The 25,401-nt window shown below is 37.3% G+C and overlaps 1 pseudogene; it reads right to left on the bottom strand.

The window, feature by feature from the left end:
* Positions 1-4,986: 4,986 nt before the first annotated feature.
* Positions 4,987-24,453, bottom strand: LOC101326277 (14-3-3 protein zeta/delta pseudogene; annotated as a pseudogene).
* Between the last annotated feature and the right edge of the window lie 948 nt (positions 24,454-25,401).

The following is a 25,401-nucleotide window of genomic DNA, read 5'->3' as shown; positions in this document are numbered from 1 at the left end:
ACCTAAATAGACCTTTTGCCAAAGAAGATATACAGATCACCAACAAACACATGAAAGGATGCTCAACATCACTAATCATTAGTGTAAGGCCAACTGGCCCGAGGCAGGGGAACACAATCAGATGCACAGGTTGCATCAGACCGAAATTCTCCGGACCACCCAGTTCCAGAAACTGCCCTGGAGACATTCCGGACCACCCAGTTCCAGGAAGTGACCTGGGGACTTTGAACCCAGCCCAGCCTTCCCGCCTTTCGAGGGGCGGGACTAACGGTCCCCCAGGATACCCGAAAAGACCACCAAATAAGGAATACCCTGCGCCCTCCCAGATTCACCACACCACTTTCCCTTCTTCCCCTATAAAATCTTGCCCAGCCCTCGCCCGGGTGCGACTTCTCTGGCCCCTTTCTCTCAGACCAGTGAACCTCGCCCGGGAGCGCTCCCTAATAAAGCTCACTTGAAGCTTTCCTCTGTTTCGCGGTGCCGTTTGTTAAGATCCGACCTTACAATTAGAGAAATGCAAATCAAAACTACAATGAGGTATCACCTCACACCAGTCAGAATGGCCATCATCAAGAAATCTAGAAATCTAGGGTGTGGAGAAAAGGGAACCCTCTTGCACTGTTGTTGGGAATGTAAATTGATACAGCCACTATGGAGAACAGTATGGAGGTTCCTTAAAAAACTAAAAATAGGGCTTCTTCCCTGGTGGCGCAGTGGTTGAGAGTCCGCCTGCCGATGCAAGGGACGTGGGTTCGTGCCCCGGTCAGGGAGGATCCCACATGCCGCGGGGCAGCTGGGCCCGTGAGCCATAGCCACTGAGCCTGCGCGTCCGGAGCCTGTGCTCCGCAACGGGAGAGGCCGCAACAGTGGGAGGCCCGCGTACTGCAAAGAAAAAAAAAAAAAACTAAAAATAGAACCACCATAGTGTAAAGTTTTGAAGGCAATCTGATGGGAAGCAAAGTGTTGGAGGTTGAGGGCACAGGTTGTTGTAGAGATGCAAAAGTAGGAGAAGATGCAGAGATAATGGAATGGGAAGACTGGTCATATTTATATTTTCTTTTATCTGTTTTATCATTTTGCCATTAATTGGTCCAAAAGACGTATATCTGGACACACCTTTTGAAAATCAGAACACAGTGGAGGGGAGAAGAAACTATACAGAATCAAGGGCACAATCTTGAGAAAATCACTCCCACTCTCTGAGGGTTCCCACTAACTCATTTGGAAAAGAAGATGTTGGACTTTAGTGATTTTTCAACTCTAAGGTTTCTGCATAGCAGCACAGCATAATGCATTAGGAAACACACTGCAAGAAATTTGTTCCCTAATTAGTTGGATAATATTTGGAAACATTGCAAGATTTTCCCTTATTCATATTTTTCTTCTGCTCTGATGACTAGTTCTTGAGGCTGAGATTTGTTTTCTCAGCAAAGGGAGGAACAAATACTACCAAGATAAGGAAAAGAATGACACTTAAGGGCAATTTCTACTGGAAAAGAATGGAAAACAGAATACTCTTTTTGTACTAGGGAAAGAAATTGGAGGAGAAGGAATGAGAGAGAGCCAAGTGGCTAGACTCAATATCTTACATAACTGATACTCCACCATTCATTGGAGTTAAATTTTAGGGAGGGAGGGCTAGAAAGAACATGATAAGTTTGGGGGTTGATACCTTGCTTCTCAGGTATATATAGTCTGGTAATGTTGTAGAGAAGCTCAGCACTCACCTTTCCCTGTTCCAACAGCTGGAGAATTTGAATTTATTCAAGGAAGAAAAAAAAAAGATGAAAAGAGAGATAGAAAATCTAGAGTTAATTGAAATTAAAATAAATTGCTGTTGATTGGTGTTTTTACATCAGTATCTTTTAAACTGTAGCCGTAACATATTGGTGAATCTTGAAATCAATTTGTGGGTTAAAAATAGCATAAAGTAAAAAAAATACAAGTGTATCCCACATGGTGTTAAGTGTTGTTTGGCGAGGTTCAGTTTTATATGAGGTTCAGTTTTATATGAGGTTCAGTTTTATATCAATAGTCAAATATTTCTATCTCTAAATCTATCTATATCCTCACACATACATATTTATACTTCTGTTGTACTACATCACAGTGAGAAAAAAGTATTTCTTACTGTGGGTGGATCAAAGTTAAAAACATGTTTAAACACAACTATGATATGTTTTTTAAACTGGAAGAGATTGTTACCTTGAATGGAAGTTTTCTTTGTTACTATCAGATGAGAATGGAAGCTCCGGATTAAAGATGAAACCAGTTTTTGAAAACAAATTAATTTTTTCTCATGTCTGAATTTTTGTGTGTAAATTTTGACCCTAATACACTAAAAATCGTTCAAGTTCTTGAGTTTGTGTATAATTTACTACTTAAAAATACAGTGCAGTCTAGATTATACCTTAAATATCTTCACCTTCTCTTGTATTTTGATAAGGCTTCTCAAGTGAAAGAAAGTAGTAGTGTTCCAGGCACTTTATTAGGAATTGTTCTTAACCTGGGAAGTCCCCATAAATTTTGTGTGTTGCACTCTATATCATTTGCCATTAGAGACAGGGTGGAAAATGTTGATTCTACTTGCATTAGGAATCTCTTAAATTCCCGTCAACCTTAGCCTATTTGTCAAAACCTGAGAGGGAAGGAAGCATGAGACAACTGTGGCAGGATAAAATAAGGGAGAGGTCCTTGCAATTCTGCCCGTCCTTCTCCTCATTAGTTGTCTTGAGATAATCAATGCCTACTCCCTCATCTGGTGACACACTTGCTGGTATCAATGTCTTCAGGACTTTAACACAACATATAGCAGTACTGCAGAGACAAAGAGCTGAGAAAAATAGGTAAAGATGAATTGGCCTCTGCCTTTCTAAATCCCCATGGATGATGAACTCCAACCTAAGCAGTGACTCCTCCCAAGGCTGCTTCTCTCTGGTTGTAGAGGGTAGAGCCTTGACCTGAAAGGTCTTTTGGTAAGGTTTCTGGTGTTTGAGGTTCCTCACACTAGCGTGCATCTATCTCCCACTATTCTTGAACTCACAGGGCTTGATACAAACGAGGGTCTGGTATATAGCCAAATCATCTTTTCATCTTTGCTTGACCAAAGAAGTAAATATCCCCAGAGAAATATGAATATTATTATTATTATTATATTATGACTATTATTAAAATATAATTGATTTATAGCATTGTACTAGTTTCAAGTGTACAATATAATGATTCAGTGTTTTTATAGATTATACTCCATTTAGGGTTATTCTAAAATATTGGCAATATTCTTTGTGCTGTACAATATATCTTCATATCTTATCTATTTTATACATCATAGTAGTATATACCTCTTCATTCTCTACCCTTATCTTGCCCCTTCCTCATCCCTTTTCCCACTGGTAACCACTGTTTTTTTCTCTATATCTGTGAGTCTGTTTTTGTTTTGTTATATTATTCATTTGTTTTATTTTTTAGATTCTGCATATAAGTGAAAGTATATGGTATTTGCCTTACTATACTTGGCATGTTACTCTTCTGACCAAATCTTGAAATAAATATATCAAGTTCTCTGGAAAATTTTCAGATTTTTTATTGAAGTTTGCATTGAATTTACAAATCAATTTGTCTTCCTATGAATGTATATGGTGTATCTCTCCATTTTTGTAGTCTCTTCTTCAATGTTTCTTAATAAAAGTTGTAAATTTTTCACAGTAAAAGGCTTGCCTGGCTTTACTAAAATTATCTCTAAGGTAGTAGATATTTTCTAATACTATTATAAAAATAGTTTTACTTATACTTCCCACTTATTTGTTGATAGAGTATGGAAATGTAGTTGGCTTTTGTATACTAACTGTTATCCAGCTATCTTGACAAAACTTTTCTGCCTTCTAATAATTTGTAGATTATTTTGAATTTTCTGTAAATGGTAACATGATTGATAAAGAAACAGAGTTTTATTTCCTCCTTTCTTATCCCCATATCTCTAATTGTTCACCTTATTACACTGGCTATAATGTCAAATAAAAGTGAATAAAGGGACAATAGTGGGCAATCTTTTCTTTCTGAAAGTCCATTCATAAAACTTTTATTCTACTTACATTAACTTAATACATATGTTCTTAAAAATGTAATTGATGTTGAAAACTTTATGAGAAATTAAGTAAACCTATCCATCATGTCAACTTATTTCTCCATTAACTACTTTTACAGTCATTCAAGTACAGCACGAAAATGAAAAAAGCCTAAAAAAAGTTAAATACAACTTTGTTTTACTGCTGTGATTGACATTTATAAAGTAATGGATATTAGGAAATGCATTTTTACTGCATCTTTAATTGTACATTTGTTCTTAGGTTGCCTAAAACATTTAGATACAAATAAGTGTAGCAAAAATAATGAAAGTAAAAAGCAGGCAACTTTACAAATTATGGAATATGAACCATTTCTGCCTTTATCCAAAGCAAACTGGGACACAACCTTCTCTAAAGGAACACTTCTGTAGATGTAGTCAAAAGTGTGCAAATTGAGGTTGTGTATTCCACAGATACACTTGGTTCAACATACAATATCCATTGGTATATATATATTTGTACTACAGCCTTAAACTCTAAATCTTAAAGGACCCACAGTAATGGCACCTCTGTCTAGAACCAATTACCCCTTCTATCTCCCACCAGGCAGTTTTGTTTGCTTAGACATGGAAACAGTTTTCACACTGGCCCTTGTCAAGCCACAATGTACCAAAAGTACTATGCCAAGCATTAATAACTTGCATAAAAATTCCACATCACCATATTGAGTACCTCATAATGAAAACAGGTAAGTCCCTAAATGCTAACTGACCCTTGTCTTCTAGTATTAAACATAAAAACCACATGAGAAAGAAATTCAAATAGAAGTAATATAAAACTGTCACAAAGCATAAAAAACAGGTTGGATGAGAATGATCTTTTGTAAATTTTAGGGTGATGCAGACAAAAGTTGAAAGACTGATTAATTTTCCCAACTTTCTCCTGCGTTGGCTTTGTCTTCTTGGGTATCCGATGTGCACAATGTTACGTTGTCTCTCAGTCACTGCATTATTAGCCTCCTGTCTTTGTATGACTCTTCACTTAATGTAGCAATGGTTTCATCCAAGGTTGTCTTTGAAAGAAAGCAGGCTTTCTCAGAGGAGTTCAGATCTCAAAATAGAATACAGGGAAATTAAGGACAGATCCAATGTGATAGGAGGAGTCCATTACATATCCTTTTTGCTGATTTCAAAAGCCTCTTGGTACGCTTGTTGTGACTGATCCACAAGTCCTTTCTTGTCACCAGTGGCAACCTCAGACATGTAACGGTAGCAGTCACCTTTCATTTTCAAATAGAAGTGTTTGCTCTCTGCTTGTGCAGCACTGGGATCAAGAACTCTTCCAAAAGAGACAGTACATCATTGCGGATGTACTCTAACCTTGGTCTCAACCTCCTCTCTTCACAAGTCATCTGTTGTTTTGTTCAGCATCTTCTGTCTTTAACTCAGTACTTGAGATGACCCTCCAAAACGGCCTACAAATTCTTACAACATTTTTGTAAGGAACTGAGAGAAGATTACCCTCCCCATTGGATAATTCAGCTCCTTGCTTAGTTACAGACTTCATGCAGGCTGACGTGACATCACACTGCTCAGCCTGCTCAGCCAGTTTTGTTTCTGATCCAGCTTATTTTCATTCATGACTGGATGTTTATGTCCATAGTGGCTGGTGAAAGACGGATGGGGGCTCAGCAGTGTCTGACTTTTTGTTTTCAAAGATACTTTTATCAGATTAATGATGTTCTCATCTATTCCTGAATTACTAAGAGGTTTTCTTTTTTAAGACATGAATTTAGGTTGAACTTTATCAAATACTTTCCCTGCACCTAACTGAAATAACCATATTGTTTTTCTCTTTTAATATCTTAATGTGGTGAATTATAGTCATGGATTGTTGAATCATAAGCCTGAGGAAGAGCAGTTTTATGCATTTTCTTTTCATATAATTTATTTTCTTTGTTATATGTACCCATACAAGTTTAATTGTAACCAAGCAGGGCCCTACTGGGCCTTCCTGGGACAGACCCCTCCCCCATATTCTCTGGTTTAGTTCCTCTCTTAAGTATTTAGGTAACAGTATCTGATGCACATTTCGAGAGTTGTTTTACAGTTACTAAAACCCCCACCAAAGGGAAGACATTAACTACTTGATGACCATGGGCACATAGCCTGCAGGCCTCCTGGAGACCAAGGATTGATAACGTTAGCCCCTGTGGCACTGCCCTGCTACCTCACCGTCAACCAATCACAGGACTATGCTGGTTACATAACCTGGGACTCCCCTCCCTCACCTGGCCTTTAAAAACACTTTCCTGAAACATAGCAGGGATTTCTGGTATTTTGAACACTAGCTACCCTGGACTACTAGTTTGGCATGCTGCAATAAACGCTGCACTTTCCTTCACCACAACTCAGTGTCAGTAGATTGGCTCTACTGCGTGTGGGCGAACTGACATGTGTTTGGTTTGGTAACATACTTTTCAGTTCTTTTAAAATTTATTATAAAGTATACCATGCTATTTGTAGTAATTTAGGACTTTTTACTAAAAATTTATTGTTTAGGTTTATGTATATTATCACATTCATTCATTTTGACTGTTTCATATTTCATTGTGTAAGTAAATAATTTATTGTATGTTTGTTCATATCAATTATCAGAACTTTTTGTAAGCTATAGTAATAAAGATAGTATGTAGCTGGCACAGGAATAGAAAACTGGCCAATGGAATAGAGAACCAAGAACTAGACTCACCCATTCATAGAACTTTAACTACGTCAGAGATGTCCTGTCTCATCAGTAAGAAAGGGTGGGAGGATTCAATAAGTGAAACTGAAAAACCGGCTATCCACAAAAATAAAATCATTTCCAGAAAGATTAAGGATTTGAATATTAAAAACAAAACTGTGAGCATCTTAGTAGAACATATTGGTGAACATATTTTAGGCACAAAAATTATTGACAATATTTGATAATATTAAAATTAAGAAAATTGGTTCATCAACAAATACTCCTAAGTGAAACATAAGTTATGAATGAGAAAAAGCTATCAGCAATAAATACAGCCAACAAATAAATTTTATCAAGGCTAGTTAAAGAACTCCTACAAATTAGTAAGTAAAGCTACAACTCAAAGAAAACAATGGGGCAAAGGACATGAAAAAGCATTTCACAGCAGAGGAAATACATATCGCTAATAAATGAACTTCATCCATTGTCAGGGCAATGTAAATCAAGACTGCTATAAGATACCAGTGTAACGCTCATTAAACGAGCAGATATTTTAAAAGCTTGGAAGAACCCTGTGATAAATGGAATATTTCCGGCCATATCAGTAAACAAAGGATGTCACAGTCATCAACGATTGCAGCCCTCCAACATGAGCTGGTGAGCCCTGAGGAAACTCAGGGCTGAAAAGAATACCTGCCATCTAGCAGCCATCAGACTGCAGCCACTCCCTACAGTGAGCTCTCAGGAAACACAGGATGTGAAAACACAGAATACTGGCCCCAGATAGCTGAGGTTCATATCAAAGGAATGATTTCAGTGAGCCCAGACTCTTGCATCTTCCCATACGTAGAAAAGCGCTCGATTCCTTAACTTGAGATATCTGGTTTTCTTTAATTAACAATAATCTTTTGATGTACAGACTACCTGCCCTTTGTTACAAAATTTCTATATCGCCGGGCGCCCCCCACCACCCCCCGCCGCCCCCCCCCCCCCCCCGCCGCCTTCGCCTCCTTGGAGCAGTTTCTCAGAGATATCTGAAGCCCTGTCTCCCAGGCTGCAGTCCTCATTTTGCCTCAAATAAAACTTAACTCGCAACTCTCACTTTATGCATTTTTTTTAAAGTCAGCATCTGTGTTGGAAGTGATATACACCTTAAATCTCTTATGCATTTCTGGTAGGAGTGCTAAGTGTTAAAAGCACCATGGTATTACCTTGTAAGTTTAGACTAGTAATACTAATCCTGTATATAAAGTCAAGAGAAACATATGTTTATATGTATGTTTATACATATATATATCAGAAGACATGTACAAGAATGTTCATAGCAAAACTGTTCATAATAGCAAAACCATAGAAGAAACTCAAATGTTCATTGGCAAGAGGGTAGATGAATTAATTGTGTACTTACATGATGGACTATAGAACAACATTCAAATTGAACAAATTATAGCAACACTGTATATGACTGTTAATTGCATGCTATTTAGTGAAAAAATATACTAAATTATTACATTATAGTACAATATCCTCCTTACTAGTGTTAAAACAACTAAAATCATATACACTTTATGGAAACATGAAATAGTTAAAAAGAACATATGAAATGGAAAGCAAGAGAATGATGAACATAAGAATCAGGTGACAGTTTCTTTGGGTGAAAAGGATGAAAGAAATAGGAGAAAAACAGGGGGAAAAGCCATAGAGCTAGAAATGAGTTACCATGAAAAATCTGCTTTTAGTGTTTGTTTATGTAAAAGATTGTATCATCTGCAGGGACAATTTAACTTATTCCTTTCTGAATCAGATATATTTTATTTCTGTTTATTGATTAATTGCTCTGGCCAGAGACTCCAACCAAAAACTATTACAACGAATAAATGAATTCAGTAAAGTTGAAGGAAAAAAAATTAATATACAAAAATTAGTTACATTTTTATACACTAACAATGAACTATCTGAAAAAGAAATTAAGGATACAATGCCAATTACAATAGCATCAAAAAGAATAAAATACTTAAGAATACATTTAACCAAGGAAGTGGAAAATTTGTACAACTGAAAACTCTAAAACAGGGGTCCCTAACCTCCAGGCTGCGGACTGGTACCAGTCTGTGGCCTATTAGGAACCGGGCCGCAGGAGGTGAGCCACGGGCAGGCGGGTGAGCAAAAGTTCATTGGCCACTCCCCATTGCTCGCATTACCACCTGAACAATTCCCCCCCACTTGTGGAAAAATTGCCTTCCATGAAACTGGTACCTGGTGCCAAAAAGGTTGGGGACCACTGCTATAAAACACTGATAAAAGAAAGATATAGGAATCAAAACAGTATGACACTGGCATAAAAACAGACACATAGACCAATGAAACAAAATAGAGAGACCAGAAATAAACTCATACGTATACAGCCAACAACAAAGGTTTCAAGAATACACAATAGGAGAAGTATGGTCTCTTCAATATATGGTGCTGGGAAAACTGGATACTCATATGCAAAAGAATGAAATTGAAACCTAATCTTACACCGTAAATAAAAATTAACTTGAAATGGATTAAAGACATACATGTAAGATCTGAAACCATGGAACTCCTTAAAGAAAACATAGGGGAAAATCTCCTTGACACTGGTCTTGGCAACAATATATATATATATTTTGATATGGCACCAAAAGCAGACAAGAAAAGCAAAAATTAAAAAGTGGGAATACATCAAGCTAAAAACCTCTGTACAGCAAAGGAAACAATCAGAAAAATGGAAAGGCAATGTATGGCATGGGAGAAGATATTTGCAAATCGTATATTTTTGATAAGAGGTTACAGTCCAAAATATATAAGGACCTCATATAATTCAATAGCAAACTAAACGATACAGTTAAAAAGTGAGCAAAGGACCTTACAGACATTTATCCAAATAAGACATACACATGGCCAACAGTTATATGAAAAGGTGCTGAAAATCACTAATCATCAGGAAAATGCAAATCAAATGAGATATCTCCTCATACCTGTTAGTATGGCTATTATCGAAAAGATAGGAGATAAATATTGATGAGGGTGTGGAAAAAAGCAAACTCTTGTACACTTTTGGTGGGAATGTAAATTGGTACAGCCATAATGGGAAAAAAATATGGAAGTTCCTCAAAAATCAAAAATATAACTACACATGGCCCAGCAATCCCACTTCTGGGTATGTATCCAAAGGAAATGAAATCAGTGTCTTGAAGAGATATCTGTACCCCTAATTTCACTGCAGCATCATTCACAATAGCTAAGGTATGGAAACAACCTAAGTGTCTGTCAACAGATAAAGAAACTGTGGCGTGTGTGTGTGAATATACATATATGTATTTGTATATATATGCATATGTACATGTGTATATATATATATATATATATATAATATACAATAGAATATTAATCACCCATAAAAAAAAGGAAATTCTTCTCTTTGCAACATGAATGAACCTGGGGGACATTATCCTAAGTGAAATAAGCCATACACGGAAAGACAAATACAGTATGGTCTCATTTATATGTGGAGCCTAAAAAAGTCAAACTCATAGAACCAGTGAGTAGAATGGTGATGGCCAGAGGCTGGGTGTTGGGGGAAATGGGGAGATATTGGTCAAAGGGTAAACACTTTCAGTTATAAGATGAATCAGCTCTGGGGATCTAATATACAGCCTGATGATTATAGTTAATTATACAGTACTGTATACTTAAAACTTGCTAAGAGAGTAAATCTAAAGTGTTCTCATTGCACAAACAAAAAATGATAACTATATGAGTTTATGGATGTGTTAATTAACTTGATTGTGGTAATTATTTCACAATGTTATCATATATTAAGTCATCACATTGTGCTATCTAAAAATAAATGCACTTACTTTTCAGCCCACCCATTTCACTCCCAAGTATTTACCCAAGAGAAATGAAAAAAAGAAAAATGTGCAAATACTGGTTCATAAGTATTCACAAAAATTTTATTTAGAATAGCCAAAAAAGCAGAAACAAACCAACTGTCTGCCAACAAGTAAATAAATTGTAGTACATCCATGTAATGGAATACTACCTAAAAAAATTAACTGTTGATACCTGCAACAACATGACTGAATTTCAAAAGAATTTTGATGAAATAAATCAGAAAAAAAGTACATACTATGTGATTCAATTTACATGAAATTCTTAAAGCATCTAAACTACAGTGAGAGAGTAGCTAAGTGGTTGCCAGGGCCTGGAGCTGAGGGAGCTGTATTGCCTTGCAAAAGAGGATCAGGGAGCTCTCTTTGGGATGATGATGGTCTTCTATGTCTAGGTTGTGATAATGGTTATCCAAGTCTACATATTTGTCAAAATTCATTGAACTGTATACTTACAATGAGTACATTTTCTTTTCTATAAATTGTACTCCAGTAAAATTGACAAAAAAGAATATCACCTTCATTCTGGGTGGTATGTTCACAAATATGTATTATGTTAAACTAAACAAACAATCTAATCACATAAATTTAGTAAATATATACCTACACAATGGAAGGTCACAAATGTACAGTTGGATTATGATCGATCCTAGTCTGGACACTTGAGATCCTTTAAAATTTCGAAAAGAAACACATCTGCCCATGCACTCTCAATGCCTTTTAGAAAGTTTAAATAAAACTTTATTGGCATGTCTGAGAATTGATATGTGTTTAGAATATCTTTGATAGGAACATGTGTTATTATTTCCTTGATATTTGAAAACTTATTAGAGATACAAAGAAAATTACATGACTCTTCAGCTGCTATCTGCTATTAGTGTATTGAGAAAAACAGTGGATAATTTGTTTGCAGACAGAAGTCATGTCCGATCCTAGTTCTCTGGAGCTGTAAGGTGGAACCAGGGGTGGAGGAACAGGGAAGGGCAAGGAAGGGTCAGATACTCTCTTTGCTGGAATTCAGCATAGAAGCTGAAGCTTGATGTGCCAAAGGTCTGAAGCAGAAGAAAGTCAGAATGCCAACTCATGTAACCATCTTTCGTTGGTTAGATTCCATTATTTCTCTAAAAATTCAGATGGATAATCCTTGATCCCAGCCTAAACTACAGCCTTTTTTAAAAAAAAATAGGAGATAGAAGTTTCCCTAATATACAAAGAATAGAGAACATGGTTGGAACTTGAAATTGCTAGTTTCTCTGAAAATGTCTGGACTTTATGCAATTATATAGACATCATTTCCTAAGAAATCCACATAGCAAACACTATAATTTCTCTGACACTGCCGATTAATAGAGACAGTTATACTATGGCTCCAACCCATTAATTAGTTCTCAGATATCATCCAGATTGTTTCCTGTACTGACCTCCATGACCATGCTTCTTGCTTGAGAGGTAGTAGAAGGCAAACACTGAAGGTGCAAGTTCAGGACTGAGATAGACCTAACTCTTCACTTAGTAGCTATTTGACATTGAGAATGTGACAACTTTTCTATGCCCTGTTTTCCTCATTTGTAATATCAAGAGAATAATAGTAAGAACAATAAATTTTTGAAAGGTTTTTATATCTTTATAGTGTTTAATGAATTAATATATGCAGGCACTTTTAGAGCTCAACATATGACAGCTATAAAGAATGTATTTTAAAATATTTTTGTTCCAAGAAAATGTTTATGTAGTGAGATTTTGTTCAACCAGTTTGTCCTGAAAGACGAATTTTCTACCCAAAAGAGGCTGGATTCAAGATCCTTCTCACTTTAGAAAATAACCTGTAGAAATAGATTCTCAGTGGACCCGCATGTGTTTGGAAACCTATATCTCAAACTGAAAATGATTAACTGAAGAAAGAACAAGCTTGTTTTTATTTCTTGAAGAGGTATCACCAGCCCTGAGTGTAACTCTGATCATTCTCACTAATACTCTGTCTATTCTTGTCAAGCAGAAGAAAATGTGGTAGGCTGGGGCTGGTGATTTACTCAGATCACTCAGATCTCCATTTGACAGGCACTTCTTATCTCTCTCTATTTTTGTTCCCTGTGCAATTTTGGAATGGCATCTATGTATTTTCCTTCTTTTCAGTTAAAAACAAAACTGAACTAAATTAAAGTAAGCTAAATTAAACTAAACAGAACAATACAAGCATTCCCCTCCCAAACAAAAACAGCTTGGAACATGTTCTTGTATATCATGATATAACCAGAAAGTTTTCTTCCATACCAGTATCTGTGATTCTAAAGAAAAAGAGCATTGACCAAGGGTTAGGGAATATTACAAGAAATTTTAGAGTGTTGGGACTTTCCAGATGATGCTGATTTATTACCATCACTAAACAGAATAAGTTTTATTATCCAGATCTGGAATGTCCTACCATCCTATATGGTCTACTTAAGAGAGTAATGCTGATTATACATGACTCAGTTATATATACCCTTAGTCAGCATTGTTTTGGCATGAGAACCAATTTATGGAAAACAAAGTCATTTAAAATGATATTTACAAATGAAAGTAGTCTTAAAAATGTATCTTTTAAAAAAATGATAAATGTTCACTTAAAAACATCCAAACTATATACTTCCAACTACAATAAAAATCACCAACACCCAGAAACAGCGACAAAAACACATTAATTATATTTTACTTCATTGAATCCCAAGAGGAAAGGGTATGTTTATACAACTTGCACTACCTATTTTATTGTGCAAAATAATTACAATGAGAAAACAATTTTTTTTTCCTATTAGAGAAGTAGCAAGAGGGAGGCAGCTTTCTAAGAAGCTCACATCCTGATATTAAATTGATTATTTTCTGAATCTATATGATCTCTCTTTGACAGTTAGTTGGTCACTGCTGATATATAGCTATAGATTACACAATTACATTCTTAGTCTTAGTTTTGCTTCTTTGTTTAATTAGTTGAATCTCATTGCCAGTCAGGACCAGGAGCTTCAAGGTTTGCTCTTCTTATTTAAGTCAAACTGTCCTACAGGCAATTCAGTGATGGCCTTTTCTATGAGAACAGGGTCTTCTGGGGAATCTAACGCATAGCATGCTGATTATAGTTAATAATACTGTATTGTGTGCTTGAAATTTTCTAGGAGATTGTATCTTAAGTGTTCTTGCCACACACACACACACGCACACACACATAACTAGGTGAGATAATGGATATGTGGTAATCATTACACAATGTGTGCATATATCAAAACATCAACTGTACAGCTTAAATACATATAATTTTTATTTGTCAATTATATCTTAATAAAGCTAGAAAAAATAGGGCCACAAACCATAATTTACAATTATTGAAAGATCAAGCCTTAGCCTTTCTATATTGAAGTTTTTGTTTAAAGGAGAATCACAAGGCTTTTAAATATTTAAGATGTCTCTAAAAGAAGGAAGCAGAAAGACACAAATCACAACTTAAAGCCCTTAGGCTGATTAAGACCAAGCTGAGGAAGCATTCTATTTCCTTTCTCAAATCCTAACCTTTTTCTCCTAGTTTTATCTTCTTAGGGTGCTGTGCCTTGGTCTTCAGATCACCGAAATTCTGATTTACTAATTTTATATGCCATTTTTGATCACCTTTTTTCTATAGTACAACATCTCTGATTCCCCTGCCTCCTTCCACCTCCCCTTCCAGGCTTAGAAGGGTGATGCAGATCCAGTATTCTATTAAAGAAGAATATACAGACAGGTTAAACTAGACAGTTGAACATATATACTATGCATTTTTTACTGCTCTAAAATAGTGATTAACAGAATATCTCACTTTGCACCAGGAGTTGTGTTATATATTTAAAACAAAACATCGTAAACAAATCTGGGGTTTTATTATGAGCCACCATTTACTGAATTTATGACTTTGAACAGTTCTTTTACTTTTCTGAACTTCAGTTGCCATGTTGGTAAAATGAGAAAAAAAATCTAAATATATTTACTTGGTAAGATTACGTATACTCATTTTGCAAATAATATATGCAAAAATATCTGGTATTCTAAAAGTAAGTCTCCCATTTCCAGGATTTTCTATGATGAAACTAATTTATATTTTCATAAACCACTGTTTTAGCTTTTGACTGAAAATAATTAAATTCCAATTTTAAGGAAAGTATCTTAAATCCAATTCCAGCACCTTGATTACCAAAGCAAAAACTGAGTTCTAAAACTATCAGGTGATGGCAAGTGAATCAACTCCTTTTTACTGGATTGTTTTCTGGTTAAGTTAACACCTATTTCAAAACTTATCCAGAATTTTTGCCTTTTGGCTTTGACACTGAACTTAAAGTGGTGATATTTCAGGGAACACTGAAATGCAAAGGACGCTAGGTTGCATTTACTTTAAGGTTCATTCACAGTGACTTTTACATGACTTGTTAGACATTAGCCTCCCTGTTTTGAAAAGGCCAGGTACATCAGGGTCAGTGCAGAGGGTGATCACCATTAGCCTGCACTTTGTCACTGTCATCCAGCTGCTGAATGGCTGCATTTTACATTCCACAGGTAATGGAGGATGTCAGAGCTATTTCAACTCCTATACAAGTCAGAAGTTAACTGAGGACTCAGGGTTTCTGATTTTAGTAAGAAAGACTTTTTCTGCCCAAGTCACTCAAATAACCTACGCTTGATTTTCAATGGAAATATAGTAATTATTGTCTGTGAGTGCATTTCATTAACCTATTAATGAACTCTATGGTAGAATGAGATCAGAATTTAGTATGTACATTTGTAAGTAATTATAGGACAGGCACAAACTTTGCTTCAAATATTTGCTTTAAACTGGATTTGAACCAAGATTAAATATCATTATGAGAAGCATGTTGTGTTGCCTTTCATTCTTTATATCAACCTATTAGTATACGTGGTTTCAGAAATTAAGTTATAGCATGCTCACTCAAGACTGCACTGATCCCACTTGCTCTTATCTAAAGCCCAGCCTAACAGGCTACAGCATCCAAACACTGACAGTTTTATTTGGGCTTTGAGCAGAGATTTTATTTCACTTCATTACATCTCATCACACTTTACATTTTTTATTCCACCATGGCAGGCTCATCCTCCTTTCACACTACCAGAGGCTACCAATTGGTAATAAATCTCAGCTTCCAACCCACTCGAAAGAGGAGAAATCAAATGAGTAAAAAAGAAAGTAGACCATAGCCACTGCCTCCATTCACACTCATAGATTTTCTGCAAACTTAGGGGATTTGTTAAGGTCCTATGTATACCATTTAAGGATAACCATGAATTGTATGTAAGGAGACTTGGATTTTAAAAAATTAAAAAAAATTTTTTTTTGAAGTATAGTTGATTTACAATGTTGTGTTAATTACTGCTGTACAGCATATGATTCAGTTATACATATATATACACTCTTTTTTATATTCTTTTCCATTATGTTTTATCATAGGACATTGAGTATAGTTCTCTGTGCTGTACAGTAGCCTGTTGTTGTTTATCTAGTCTATATATAAAAGCTTACATCTGCTAACCCTAACCTCCCACTCCATCCCTCCTCCAAACTCTCTCCCTTGGCAACCACCAGTGTGTTCTCTATGTTCGTGATTCTGTTTCTGTTTCATAGGTAGTTCATTTGTGTCGTATTTTAGATTTCACGTATAAGTGATATCATATGGTATTTGTCTTTCTCTTTCTGACTTACTTCACTTAGCATGATAATCTCTAGTTGCAAAGAGACTTGGATTCTACTTCTGACCCTGGAATTCACTAACTGAAAACATTAATATGTCCATATTTATAAATTAAAAATAGACCAGATAATTTCTGTCACTTTCTGTTTGAAAAATATACCTTCAAACAATAAGAGAAGAAACATTTACTTTTGAGTAAATCACTGTGTACATGCTCTTGATTCTCAATTAGTAGAAGAATAACAGACTTTTTAGCTCTTGGTACTTTTTTTTTTTTTTTTTTTTTTTTTTTTTTTGCGGTATGCGGGCCTCTCACTGTTGTGGCCTCTCCCGTTGCGGAGCACAGGCTCCAGATGCGCAGGCTCAGTAGCCATGGCTCACGGGCCCAGCCGCTCCGCGGCATGTGCGATCTTCCTGGACTGGGGCACGAACCCATGTCCCCTGCATCGGCAGGCGGACTCTCAACCACTGTGCCACCTGGGAAGCCCCTCTTGGTACGTTTTGATAGTAATATTGCTTTAAAAATAAATACGTGCTTTTTTGTTTCTTTTCCTTTTTTTTCTTTCTTTTCTTTTTATTGTATCTATATGAGAAGATAAATGTTAGCTGAATCCATTGTGGTAATCATTTCACAATTTATATAAATCAAACGATCATTCTGTATACCTTAAACTTTTACAGTGATATATGTCAATTATTTTTCAATAAAACTGGAAAAACAATAATTAGATAACTTAAATAGTCCACTGTCTATTAAAGATAACCTATGCACAAAGAACATTCCAAGTGAGATGTCTTCACTTACTAATTCTATCAAATGTTTGTACCATACTACAAAAACTCCTCCAGATATTTGAAGGAGAAATACTTCCTAGGTTATGAGGCCACTGTTATTCAAAGATATTACAAGAAAACTATAAGTCAATATTCCTCATAAACATAGATGCACAAAACCTTAAAAATAAACATCATATTCTGCAAGCAGAAAATGTGATCCTCAAAGGATATCTTGGTGGCTGGAGCAATTTCCCAAACTCAATCAGCTGAAAACTCCCGGGATTCAAGAGGAGTTTAGACTTCAAATTCTATTTGCTCATTTTGTCTTTAATCTTATCTCCCCAAACTGACTGTAAATACTTTGTAAATACAAAGTATATACTTTGTAAATACAAAGTATTTTTGTAAAATGAAGTTGGGGATCATATCATATCTTCGACTTAAGTTTTTACCACTAACATAGCAATTAAGCATTTAAGTAATATTTGTTCAGTAGTTTGATAGTCACAAATGTAGAAATCAATTGCGTCTAACAGAAGAATTTAATACACACTGGGGTGTTGATACTGATCTCAGTCTAAGACAGTTATCTTAATCTAGCTAATGGCAGCTCCTCTTTGTATATGAATATAGATTTTGATGCAAACTTTTAATTTAAATATATCTTCAAAAAGTGTAGAATAAAAGCGTGTATCAGAATAAATTTTATAAAGTGAACAAACCCATGTGACCATCACCCAGATTAAAAACAAAGCACTGTCCAGATCCCAGAAGCCCTCTTTTGTCCCCTTATAGTTATTAAGCCTCTAAGAGTAACCACTCTCCTGACTTCTGACACCATAGGCTAAGTTTGTCTGTTTTGGAAACTTTTATCAGTAAAATCATAACATTTGCACTCTTTCGGGTCTAGTTTCTTTTACTGTCCATTAGGTTTATCCATGTTGTTGTATACAGTTATAATTTGTTCATCCTCACTGCTAAATAGTACTTACTGTATACATATACAACTATTTATTTATCCAGTCTACTATTAGATTGTTGGGTAGCTTCCAATTTGGGGATATTATGACAGTGCCATTGTAAACATTCCTGTATATGTCTCTTGGGGCATACACTTATACATTTCTATAGAGTTTCTACCAAGGAATGGAATACCTGGATCAAGAATGTGTATATGCTTAGCTTTAGTAGATACTGTCAAGCATTTTTCCAGTGTATAGTTCCATCAACAATGTGTGAGAGTTCCAGTTGTTGTACATCTTCACCAACGTTTGGAATTGTTATCTATTGTTTTTTTGTTGTTGTTGTTGTTATCTATTTGTATTTATTTATTTATTTATTTTTAACATCTTTATTGGAGTATAATTGCTTTACAAAGATGTGTTAGTTTCTTTATAACAAAGTGAATCAGTTATACATATACAGATGTTCCCATATCTCTTCCCTCTTGAATCTCCCTCCCTCCCACACTCCCTATCCCACCCCTCTAGGTGGTCACAAAGCACCGAGCTGATCTCCCTGTGCTATGCAGCTACTCCCCACTAGCTATCTATTTTACATTTGGTAGTGTATATATGTCCATGCCACTCTCTCACTTTGTCACAGCTTACCCTTCCCCTTCTCCATATCATCAAGTCCATTCTCCAGTAGGTCTGTGTCTTTATTCCCGTCTTGCCCCTAGGTTCTTCATGACCATTTTTTTTTTTTTTTAGATTCCACATATATGTGTTAGCATACAGTATTTGTTTTTCTCTTTCTGACTTACTTCACTCTGTATGACAGACTCTAGGTGCATCCACCTCACTACAAATTACTCAATTTCGTTTCTTTTAATGGCTGAGTAATATTCCATTGTATATATATGCCACGTCTTTTTTATCCATTCATCAGTTGATGGACACTTACGTTGCTTCCACGTCCAGGCTATTGTAAATAGAGTTGCAATGAACATTGTGGTACATGACTCTTTTTTTTTTTTTTTGTGCGGTACTCGGGCCTCTCACTGCCTTGGCCTCTCCCGCTGCAGAGCACAGGCTCCGGACGCGCAGGCTCAGTGGCCATGGCTCACGGGCCCAGCCGCTCCCTGGCATGTGGGATCCTCCTGAACCGGGGCACAAACCCGCATCCCCTGCATTGGCAGGCAGACTCTCAACCACTGTGCCACCAGGGAAGCCCCCAAAACCCACCTTTTTTTTTTTATCTGCTCCGAGATGATGGAGCTTTAAGCACTTTTCTTCTTTGCTGTCAGCGCAATATTAAGCATTTTCGGTACAGGGCCCTAGAGGGACCTTGTGGGACGAAGGGGCTTCTCTTTCTGATTCCAGGGTGCTGACTGGCATCTTTCTCCTGGTGTGTTTATTATGGTCTGTACATAGGTGCCGCCTTGCTGATGCTGGGTTCTCAACGTGGTGTCCCAACTCCCTCTGTGTCTACTAGCCATCCTCTGCCCTCTTGCACCCCAGAGGGGTGTGTCCTGCTTGCCCAGTGATTGACTGTGAACCAACGTTGTCCTGGACAACTCGGTGAACTTTACCATGCTGTGGGCTCCAACTACACTTTCTGAATGAAGTCTGAACCCCGTCTTGGGGAGGGGCATCCCCTTCCAAGTTTGTCTTCCTGTACACCGCCCTTAGCCCTACAGTTTTCTTCAGAATTCTAGTTACGTGTTTGTAATTATCCCTCTGTTAGAGTTGTTTTGGACCCTGGCTGATACACCTTACAAAGCACAGATCCCTCATTTAGCCCCAGAGGCACCTACTTTCCTAATTCATTTATAATTGTTTTCTTGAGTTCCTATGTGGCTTTGCTACAAAGGAAAAAATGTATAAATATTGCTTCAATGCTAAAAATGAAAGATACCCTGCTAGTATCTTTCAAATAGTTCAAGTAGGTATGAGGGGTTTGCATGTGCAAATATGCTGGCAATAAACATGTGTGTTACATGAGTAGATGCCTGCAGAGCCAGAGGGCAGCTGGGCACACATGTGCTTGTACACTTCATGGGAAAGACTCCAACTTTTGACTCCAGCTGAGGCTTGCTGGGTGAGGAGTTTCCATTCTCTTGGTGGGGAAGGCTACATGTTGGGTTTCATCACATTTTTAAACATAGTTTCATTGTGCCTTTTTTAGAACTTCATATAAACACAGTATCTATAATCTTTTGTTACTTTCTTTTGTTCAAAATGATGTCTTTTAGATACACTAATGTTGCTGTCTCTGAGATCTGCTCTATTTATATACCCCCTATGTGTTTCCCATTCTCATATTGTTGGGCATTTGGATTGTTTCCAGTATTTGACAACTATGAACAATTGTGCTCTAAACGTTCTTGTACCTATTGCAAATAAGTATTTATATCTCTATGACCTATGCACGGGGTGAAATTTCTGAATCAAAGGGAATAAATACATCTTCAATATTTCTACATTATGGTATATTGTTTACCAAAGAGATTGCACCAGTTTACAATCCCTCTAGCCATATATGAAAATTCTTGCAGCTTCTACCTGCTCGTCAACACATCTTAGTATTAAGAAAAATGTTATGATTTAGCATTTTCCTGACTTCTAAAGTTTAGTGCTTTTGCCTATGTTTGTTAGTAATTTGGGTTTCTTTTTTGTGAAATACTCCTTTAAATCTTTAACCTATTTTTCTACTGGTTGTCTGACTTTTTTATGCATTTTCTTCCTTACCAGAAATAATCTGGTTAAAAGTCCTTTATCAGCTACACGTATTGCAAATACCTCCTTCCATCCTATGGCTCTTCATTTTTTTTTTTTAATGGTGTCTTTTGAAGATGGCAAAATTATGATTGTAATTTTCACATAGTTGAATTTATTAATATTTTTCTTCATGGTCACTGCAGGTTTTAAATCTACCTGGAATTGAATTTTTTATATGGCATGAATGCTCTTGCTATTATGGCATAATTTCTGAAAATCAAATATATACAAGGTCACTGTTACCGTTTAGTTTTTATATCTACAGTTTGGGGAAAGGTAGCCTGATGTAGAATAATGCTAAATCTGGAGAAACGCCTTTTCTATAAAGAAACCAGTAATTAAGCTCTTACTGATTTCAGACACAATCGGAAGTGTTTTACTTAACCTCAAAAAAACTGATTTTATAGATAAACCAATTAACAGTTAGAGAGTTTGAGGTGATTGGCCAAGGTCACACAGTAATATCAATTTGAGCGAGGATTCAAATTTCTACCGTTTAATTCAAAAGCTTCTATTACCAATTTAGATGCAAAGCCTCCTCTCTCAGGGCCTAAACTAACCCGAAGCCCCCCTGGTGGGTCAGAGTGCTCTCCCCCCGCACCCCCAGGTTCACGCTGCCAGTAACAAAACTGAGTTTGGTTCAAGCAAGACAGGCATTTATTCAATGGCCAGAGAATGGAGAAGGGGAACTCACGCCCTAAAGGCACCTTCTTCACAAAGGGAGGAAAGTGGGGGACTTTTAAGGGGTAAGAGGCAGCCGCATCTTCAGAAACTGGGGAAAAGGGCGGAGAGTTCTAGGAACAGCCAAGGCATGCGCAGTCCTTCAGGCTCCCTTGCATTCCACTGGGCATGAATTGTGCCTAGCACAGTACAAATCCCGGCTTTGGGCAGAGATCTTGGCACAGTAGTGAAGCAAAGGTAACTCTCGATACCTCCAGGTTTCATCCGCGCGGGCGCCTTCCCGTGGTCAAGTCAGAGCTGGTTCCAGACGGTTGACCACTGCATATCTCTCAAAGTACAGCCGCCAAACATCTCTGCCAAACACCAGGTACTTGGAAACCAACACAGAGATAAATCAGGGCAGGAAAGCAATGACCTTTAGCCTGCTTTGCCTGCTGTCTTGGATCTAGCCTGTTCAGTCTGGTTTTGTTGGGGGGCTTTGTGGTTGATAAAGAACAACTAGCCTGTATGATTAAAAACAGTTTCTATGCCTGGGCTTCATAGCACGGGTAACACTTCTGCTACAGTCTTTCTAGGCATAGAGGGGTGTGTGTGTGTGTGTGTGTGTGTGTGTGTGTTCCCTTCGTATTTCCTTTGCTTTTCCGTGTCTTTAATTTGAAATTCGGATTTTCCTGGGATCATAAACGATCTCTGATTCCCATTCTGACTTTCGCCTATACTCAGTTACTCCACTTTCCTTATAAATATTTTCTTATGTTTGTTACGGAACCAAACTTGGGTTTGCTCACCCAATAGGCAGCAAAGCCAATCTGCTGACACCAGGTTTAATGCAAGGTGTCCAACATGGGGCCGAGAGAGGAGAATGAGTAGCTCATGCTCAAAAGATCTGAACTCCTTGATGGCTTTCAGGGAAGGGTTTTTAAAGGCAACATTAACGGTGAGGGTTATAGGGTGCCTGATCAGCTGTGATACTCATCTGATTGGTTGGTGGTGAGGTAACCCGATGGTGTTTTGGGACTTCATCGACCTTCTGGTTCCAACCAATCTGGAGTCTATGTGCTTGTCATCGGGTGCAATTACCTTTTTCCACCTGGCGGGGGTTTCATATGTTTGCTCCTTTCTTTTGGCCGCACCCTGCAGCATGTGGGATCTTAGTTCCTGACCAGGGATTGAACCCGAGCCCCCTGCGTTGGAAGCGCAGTCTTAACTGCTGGACGCCCCCTGGTGGTGGTTTTAGTATCTGCACAACAACTCAAAGATTTGGCTCAGAATATTATCTACAGCCCTTGAGGAGGAACTAAAAGTCCTTAACTTTGTTTTATGGCTAAACTATTATTATTTTATCTTGCTTGTTTTTCCTTCGTTTCTGCATTTTCTCACTTCTCTGATTAAATTTGCTCTTTGGAACTCGAAGAAGGCCTAGGAGACTAAAGCTTTTCTATAAACAAGAGGCAGGGGAAAAAGGGGTTCTATCCCTGGGAAGGCCTCGCGGGGTCCTGCTTCAGCTTCATGTTTTCAAAATGGTCAGTCTCCTATGCAGAGTTAAGCTTCTCTCTCTTTGTTTACATCACATTCTCTTTCAATAAAAATGTTTTATTCAGGAAATATAGAAATTTGACAACTTTCTGAAGTTCAAATTTTAATTAGAAATGTAGAGCCCCCAGAACCTGCATCAATTTGCTAACTATGTTCCATGGAGCCCTTGGGGCTCCATCGAGTTCCCACACAATCCACATGGGGGGGGTCACTGGGTTAATCAGGCAAGATTTTGTTTCCCCAACCCCATACAAGTTCCTCACGCCAGCTTCAGCCAGAGAAACCTCTGATTTATCTGATACATTTGTTGAGCTTTAAGTTAAAATTTCATTTTAATAAAAGTTTTTGCCACTAAAAATGTTTGAAAATTACCGGACAGTCAGAGTGAGTAGTTTTAGGGTACAACAGAGTGCTTTCAGTTACCCAAATATAAGATTATTTAAAAATTCACCAGAGAAAATTAAATTTACAAAATTTTAAATTCTAGAATTAATAAGTGAATTTAGTAAGATCAATTTTGATAGTCAATTTTATTTATATGCTAAAAACAAACAATTGGAAGGTAAAATAATATTTATAAGAGCATTATAAAACCTAAAAGACTTAGGAAGATAGTTCTAAAAATACATCAAAAACTTCTGTACTGAAAACAACAAATAATTGCTAACAGATTTTTAAAAGCCTAAATTGAGAGCTGTATCATGTTCATGGGGTGAAAAACTCATCATTATTATTATTATTTTTTTTTTGCGGTACGCGGGCCTCTCACTGTTGTGGCCTCACCCGTTGCGGAGCACAGGCTCCGGACGCGCAGGCTCAGCAGCCATGACTCACGGGCCCAGCTGCTCCACGCCATGTGGGATCTTCCTGGACCGGGGCACGAACCTGTGTCCCCTGCATCGGCAGGTGGACTCTTAACCACTGCGCCACCAGGGAAGACCCTCATCATTATTAAGATATATGTTCTCACCAAATTTATTTCAACACTTTCACAATAAAAATCCTACTGTCTCTGGATTTTCTTATGCTGCTCATCTTGCTCTGACAGTTCCTTACTGCTTTATTTCTTCAATGCCTTCAATCTCTATATATGTATATACATACATACATCTTTAGCTGAACCAAAGCACAGTCATCCCTTGATATCCAGCTGGGATTGAATCTAGGAACCCCTACAGATACCAAAATCTGAGGGTGGGCAAGTCCCTTATATAAAATGGTATAGGCCTTCCATACCTGTGGGTTCTGCAGCATCCACGGATTCAATCAACTGATGTTGGGAACTGCGGATACTGAGGTAGTTTGTCCACCTTGGTACTACTGACATTGAGGGCTGGATAGTTCTTTGTTATCAGAGGCTGTGCTGTGTGTTGCCTATCTAGCAGCATCGTCATCCTCTACCCATATGGTAACATCCTCCCAATTGCTACAAACAAAATGTGTCTAGTCATTGCCAAGTGTCCATTGGGAGGCAAAATTGCCCAGTTTAGAAACAATAATATAGTACATCATTTCCTGGAGCAAAAATCCCACCTTTCAAATAATTCTTTTCTTCCTCCCATTTCATTTACTGCTTTCAAACATTATTTTTTATCAACAGCATTATTACAGATTGAAACCTTTGTGAGTACATTCCTTTAAATTATTTCCCATTAATTATAGAATTAATTCCAAGTTTCTTAACGTGGCATTTAAAGCTTCATCTCCTTCTCCAATCTCTTGTCTCACCCTACCTTGCTTCACATGAATACTCCTGCTGCAATATCATTCTTATTAGTCTCGGCCCACACACAAACTGTATTGTTTTTCATTATGTATCTGCTACCATTCTTTCTTTGACCTGTGAATGAGGTATTTCTTATGTGTCGCTTTATATCCTCTTGGCTTCACTTCTGACTTCAGACACTATATGTGAATAGTTTTGTGCTGGCTTCAAAGAGTTGCACACAGGTGTGGACCTGTATGTGTACATTTCATATCCTGCCATGGGTTTCTATGCTATTGTGGTGTGAGATGCTTGTGGAAATGTGCGTGTAGCCATGTGATGTGTGAATACGGGGGAAGTTGATGCCGGTGGGGTCATTCTTGACTAAACAGGGGACATAAATAAATGTTTCCCTTTCATCCTCTGAGTGGATTGTTTTGAGACTACTGTCTACATTTCCTGAGAATGTTCCACATAATCAAGCACCCATCCCAGTCTTGGTGACCTTCCCCAAAACACATAGATATCTTGGCTTTCCCTCCTTCCTTTTTTTGCCGCCACCTTCCCTTA

Source organism: Tursiops truncatus, chromosome 6 (assembly GCF_011762595.2).
Source record: "Tursiops truncatus isolate mTurTru1 chromosome 6, mTurTru1.mat.Y, whole genome shotgun sequence".
Classification (NCBI taxonomy): domain Eukaryota; kingdom Metazoa; phylum Chordata; class Mammalia; order Artiodactyla; family Delphinidae; genus Tursiops; species Tursiops truncatus.
The sequence above is the reverse complement of the archived record's forward strand: the minus strand, read 5'-3'. Positions and strand labels throughout refer to the sequence as shown.